This window comes from Odontomachus brunneus, unplaced genomic scaffold (assembly GCF_010583005.1).
Source record: "Odontomachus brunneus isolate Ranch 3 - 2012 unplaced genomic scaffold, Obru_v1 Obru_scaffold_041, whole genome shotgun sequence".
Taxonomy (NCBI): domain Eukaryota; kingdom Metazoa; phylum Arthropoda; class Insecta; order Hymenoptera; family Formicidae; genus Odontomachus; species Odontomachus brunneus.
The window spans coordinates 1947985-1954441 of NW_022639491.1; the positions used below are offsets into that span (position 1 = coordinate 1947985).

A 6457-nucleotide genomic window follows, 5' to 3' on the forward strand; every position below is an offset into this window, starting at 1 on the left:
TTGCGGCACAAGTGATGTCGTTCGTCTTTCTCTCTTTTATATATATATATATATATATATATATATATATATATAGATATACATATATATAAAATAATCAATAGTTTTCTAAGAAGATTAAGCGATTAATGTGCATATTATATGATACAAACCAAAATTGTAAAAATATCAATTATTCTCAATTTAATAATTGATTTGTGTACAAATATATGCCAATTTAACTAATTAATGATTGATTTGAGCAAAATTAATCAAAGAATGTTTAAAGTTCCTAATCCCACGGAACTCTTGACATCAAAAGCGAGGTAATGTATATCTAAAGCGCGTCAAAATGATTAATTAAAATCAATTAAATTTGGGAAATTAAATTTCGCGATTATTAATTGAATTAGTTGCAATTAATCATTAATTAAACAGTCCGTAGTTGAATTGGCTTATATTATTGTCATTTAAACATGATAATTAATTACTCGCAATCCTGATATATATTTCACCACGATTGAATCGTTACTTCCCCGCTGAATATTTCTAAATATTTTTAGTTTTGTAATGTTAAGGGAAAGTTAAATGTTGCAAACGTTCGGATTAGAGATGAAGGATATTCAACGACGGTAATCATTTTTGCAGATGTCCATGATCGACAGACGGGCGCGACGAATCGGCAATTTCTTGCAAAGGACCGCCAGCAAAATGATCGTGTTAGTTAATCAATTGCTTTCACGCAAATGTTTATCCCGCTGTATCAACAATGAATATTATACAAATTTTTGTTATACAGAAAATAAAAAATCTTTTTGTATTTTAATTTGAACGCTCACTGTTCTTGATTTTATTACGCGATTGAAATTCTCTTCTTTGATCTTTGTAAAAATGTCTAATCATGTGGAATTTACGAGATTTATGTTCACGGACACTGGTTTCTGCAAACAATTTTACGCGTGCCAGTTTCACGTGCGTCTCGACGTATCGCACGTCACTTGTTTCTCTCGCATAGATCCGTCAAATTCTTCGTGATCATCCTTGGCATTGTTTTTGGTCTATGTTTGAAGTATTGCATGAAAACGAGAAAAAAATGTCATAAAAGTGTCAAACATATTCTTTCACACTCAAAGAGACAAAATTAAAGTCATGACTCCGTTGCGGAAATATTTTCTTAAATTGACGCGACCTTCAGATATTATAGCGCTTGTTTACATCGCGAATTTTCAGTCGACAATCAAAAAGACGGAGCAAAAAATACAAAGGACCAAAATGACAATCTGAAGGAAGATAACGATAATAATACGAAGTCCGATGTAAAAGTGTGCATCGTTGGCGGTGGAGTGACACTTCTTTATACCGCGATGCTCTTGAAGCAATATCGAATTATCAAGAGCATAAATCTGGTGGATATGGAGGGTTCCACGTCAGCAGTAGAAGCTATGAAAGACGCGTTTTATAAGAAAACCAGTCCCCGCATAAATTACTTCTGGAAACAAAACATGAAGCTGGCGTTCAAATAAGTAATAGTCCTCTTTGACATATAATCTCCTATCAGAAAAAGTGCGTGTTAACTAAATCTCGAATGTATCGAAGTAGGTGAAGCCTCTTTTCCGCAACGCTAATTGGCCGTCTCGATCGTCTCGATTGTCTCGATTCCGTCGCAGTTAAATTCGTGCCGCTTGCAGCTGTCAGCCGCGGTGACAGATCAGGTTGTGTTGTTCGCGTCATATAAATTTGATATTTATTGTAATCCCAGCAAACACAATGTTACGTGTAACATACATGTTAGTTGTAATTTCTTACTCAACAAACAACATAACTGTTATATAATATACGTGTTATATAACAGTTAGATTGTTGAATAGGAAATTACAGCTAACACGTACGTTACATGTAACATTGTGTTTACTGGGAATATAATTTGTAAAAACGAGTAATATAATATAAATTGTAAATACAACAAAAAGGCTAAAGTGGCGCGCGCGAAGCGCGCGCTATGTGGTGCTCTAGTAAAACATATTAAAAAATGAAGTATATGAGATAAACAAATAATATATAAATATTTTTATGCTAAACTCTCTTTTATCGATAAAAATGCTTCTAAGTGCGACTGAGAGCAAATCAGAAGACTGATAAACCATATTTAGAGACACTTATTAGTAAAAGAGATTTTAGGATAAAGACTAATTACAGAGAGAGCCTTTAGTCTCAACTCTCTTTTGTCGATAAAAGTGTCTTGTAGCCAATCAAAAGGTTTATAAATTACTTTTAAAGGCACTTTCATCGATAAAAGAGGATGACTATAGAGAAGTGATCATATTTGTTCTTAAACAATTTATCGAAGTTCATAAAAGCAATTCAAGATTCGATAGTTGACCAATTACCGCCACCAGAGGCACTTCCTGTCCTTTCAAAGCAACTTCACAGAGTAAGGGTGGGAGCATAGATTTTTGCATAACGCATAATAATTAACTAAAAAGAATTTTTTATTTTCCTCCCCAGGATGGAAATGAAGCACTCTGATTAATTTATTAATTGATGATGACTCCGTTTAATTGATGAATTCTTTATGTGTTATGCATTAACGGTGCGCAAATAACCTCATTTATATCAAATACGCGTTACATTAAAACCGGACACTTAGGTGAATATCGTTGCGCTCATAGACGAGATGGATGCCGTGGCGGATAGTAACAATGCGGCGTCGTGCAAACAATTTCAATTGTCGGTCGACTACGTGCGCCAGATGCTTCGATTTTGCCCGGGCGCGCTCGTGGCGATGTTCGCGCGAAACTGTCACCGCCACGCTTTGCGATGATCGCGGAGATTTTCAGATCTTCAGGCTGCTCGAATCCCGACAGGATCATCGGCTCCGCGGTTACGTACAGAGCGCGGGTCGAAGAGACCGCGGCGACCCTTTTGAATTTTGAACACGTGAGTCTGTGGCGGCCTCGCCGATCGCGCGCGAGCAAGTGCTGCAGCCGCGCTGCGACTTTAGCGAAAAAGCGCCGTCTGTGGCCACATCCAGGGCCCTCGCCAAACTACCGTTCGCAGCGACGGGAGTGGCGACAGAGGTCTCGCAGAGGCAGTAAAAGCTAGAGTCCCTATAATAAGAGTCTGGCCAACAGGGTGCAGGTTAGGTTCTGATTGGTCGGCAATTTGTGGCTAATTTGTCGCCGAATTGTTACAAAATGATGCTGAACATTCAACTATTTTTACAATAATTTACTGCAATTCTTGTTTTTTATTTTCCGACTTTAACCTTTTCTTCGCTTTTACTTTATAAGCTTAACTTCAGAGCAACTAGACTGAAGCGCATGCGCGAGCGTGTCAGAAAAAGCCATTATGGGGACTGGAGTAGAGATGGGCGATATAGTATCGATACTTCAAATATCGATACTTGTAGGCTTCATTATCGATATTTTGTATCGATATTCTATTTCTCGATATTAGCATGTATCGATATTTGGATAGGAATATCGGATTTACGATACAATCCGTGTACAACTAAACAAGTCCTCTAATAGATGTCTCGCCTAAACTATATATTTTCCCTATATTTTCCTTAAAGTAATGTTGGGGTATCGACTGAATAATCCCTTGAACCAATAATGAATACTGATACAGTCCGTAAAGTAGATTAACATATTCTACTGGACGGAAATGCACAAAATGTCTTTGATCTTTTATGTTAACAGATCTAGAAAAAAGAAATAAATGATCATTGATCCTCCTACTGACTTTTCATTGGTTGAATTTTGTTTAATAAGAAAGGGAATAGTAACATATTTTTACAAATTGAAAACTTCCTCAACATGTTACAATATAAGTTACAATATAATAACGTTACATTATAGGTACATAACATTGTATGTAATCATTTGTTAAACACCAATATATCAACTCATGCATAAATAAAATTAATATTATTTATAATTTGCCACGCTTTTCCTCGCGTAGTCGGCTCGCGGAGACAGCGCTGACCAAATCTACGGCGATCGCTCAATGGAGTGAAACCCGATTTCACTCCTATGACACTCGCAACTCCGGTCGACCTTCCGGAATTGGGCGCCAAGTACGGTCGGCCGTACCACCATACTATTTTCACTGACTTTAGAACTTGTCGACCAGAGGAACGTCGGTCGCCGGTACGACTCTTCGGCAGCTCAGCCGCCCTTAGGTAGAGGGGCTGGTTCGATCGCGGTCGGAGGTGCTCTAAGGATAGATGGGGTTAGCAATAAGACACGAGGGCTGTGATCTACTGCACCGGACACAGATTTATTCTCGACAGCTAATTTGTTACAGGTCTCTATTCGCGCTCGCGATAATGTTCCATATGGCAGCGGATCGTCTCGATTACGACCTTCAAAGCTCGCGACAGCTATTTTCACGATTGTTCGAGACAGCGGTGTGCGTTCGTCTTCGGTTACGACGGGGACGGTCGACAACGTTACCCCGACGCGTGAGCTCTCCTCGCTAGCGAGACGGATGCGGTTCCCGTCACCTCTCGTGTGAGAGACCTCGGCCGGGCCTCGGCCGTCGACGTGTCTCCCGATCCGCGACTCCAAAATACCCACGCTAAGGGCCGTCTTTATGAAACGGACTCACCAAATCGTCGGTCGCGAATCGGTCGCAGTCGTCAGCGGGCAGCGGCGATTCCCTTCCGGGTCACACAAACAAAATTAGCCCTCGAGCGGAGTCGGCCTTACGGCGTTCGTCGGCGTCGTCGTCCTTGCTGATGCAGCTTGGTGGGCGTCACGTCCTTTACACCTTGCCGTTCCACTGCGAAAACACGAGAGTTCCCGCTGGCTTACGAGGCCGGATTTTATTCCCAATTTGTTCCCTCTTCTCACTAGTTGGCGACCTTTGATTGGCTACTTCTCCAGAGCCGTTTATCTGCCTTTGTTCTTTCGCTTCTTTGTTTGGCATAACGGCAACTTATCAATTTGTTGTTCTGACCTTGGGCCTCGCATCTTCGACAGCCATTATTTCAAGTTGCCTGTGGAGCCTCGCAGAGTCCGTGCTAGCTCAGCGGACGCTCCGGGTCGCGGAGGATTTGCTGGCCGACACTGTGCTTCGGCCGCGGCTGTCCTCCGCTCGTCCGCGGTGTCGATCCGCTCCGCCGTTGCGGCCTCCTCGCGGCAGCTCCCAGTCTCCCTTTCTCTCTCTCAATCGGCGACTGATGTCAAGATCCCGGTAGCTCCGTAGTGCTGACTCTGAAAGCATTGTAGCCCTATCGGTCTGCCCTTTTTAGTAGCGATACCCCCAAATTGCGGAAATTATTCACCTGATCTCCGGCCTCCAACCTGTCGTCTCTCTTCCTTTCCGCCCGTGGCGGCAGCTTCTTCTTCTCGTCGACTCCGATCTTGTTGACGCTCGTTCGACCGTCCGCTCTTAATTTTAATACATTTTTCGCTCTAGACGGGTGCGCATCCCCTCGCCTTACGGCTAGGACGCGACACCCACACTTCAGCTTGGAAGCGCATTCCTACTCCCTTAGCAACCCCCTAGTGACGGACGATCCTCAAAAATCGTCACGTCACAAATTATATTGCGGTATATACTAGATTTGAGGCTTTCACGGCCATTGATACAATGTCTAGGTATAGCTTCCGAAATGGAGCCGTGTCTTGAATCAGCGATATGCCGACATTTCGCAAACGTTGCAGTTTGCATCATCAGGGCTGAGAACTCTGATACTGAGCTCCCTTGGGTAAAGGTAGTCCTTATATGCCCCCCTCCCCCCCTTTGTGTAGATGGTGTTTAGGGAGTAGGGGACGAGGCTTGAATCCAGCCAATCAGCGTATTTTAATTGATCAGCTGGTCAATTAAAAAACCGGGAGGGCAGTATGCCAAATAGAGTTTACTTGCATACCTTTGTCTCGGTTGAGGTTGTTGGGATGTTTCAAAATTTCTAGACCTTCACGATGTTTTCTGGCAAAATAACTCTGTAAGAGAGCCAATCTGGTGACTTTGTCATATTGTACGGAGTGTCCAGTCTCAGTGTCCATCCAGTGTTCAGCTAGGGCTGATTGAGTAAAGTGACCATACTTGGTACATCGCTGGTGTTCCTTGATTCGCGTACTGATCTTCCTCCCGGTTTCTCCTATATAAACTTTACCACAAGAGCAAGGGATCTTATATACACCTGATGTTTCTAGGCATGATTTCTGATCCTTCGGATTTGGGAGTAAATGGGAGAGCTTCCTATGGGGTTTGAAGATTACTTTGATTTTGTGTTTACCTAAAATCCTGCTGATAGGTACTGTTATGTCCTGGAGATATGGAAGGACAGCCGTTTTTCTTTTTTCTCTCTCTTCATCTAGTGTGTCAGTGTTTTTAGGACTGACAATTCTGTTCTTCTGGTTTTTTATTATTTGCGAAATGTTTTTGCTGTTGTATCCATTTTTGGTTAAGGTTGTACTAAGGCGTTCTAGTTCTCCATTCAGAGAAGATGGTTCCGAAATTGTGAGCG

General features: G+C 41.9%; 1 pseudogene; it reads left to right on the forward strand.

Moving 5' to 3' along the window:
* The window catches only part of LOC116844354, a 5663-nt pseudogene extending 4161 nt beyond the window's left edge, over nucleotides 1-1502 (forward strand).
* Nucleotides 1503-6457: the final 4955 nt, after the last annotated feature.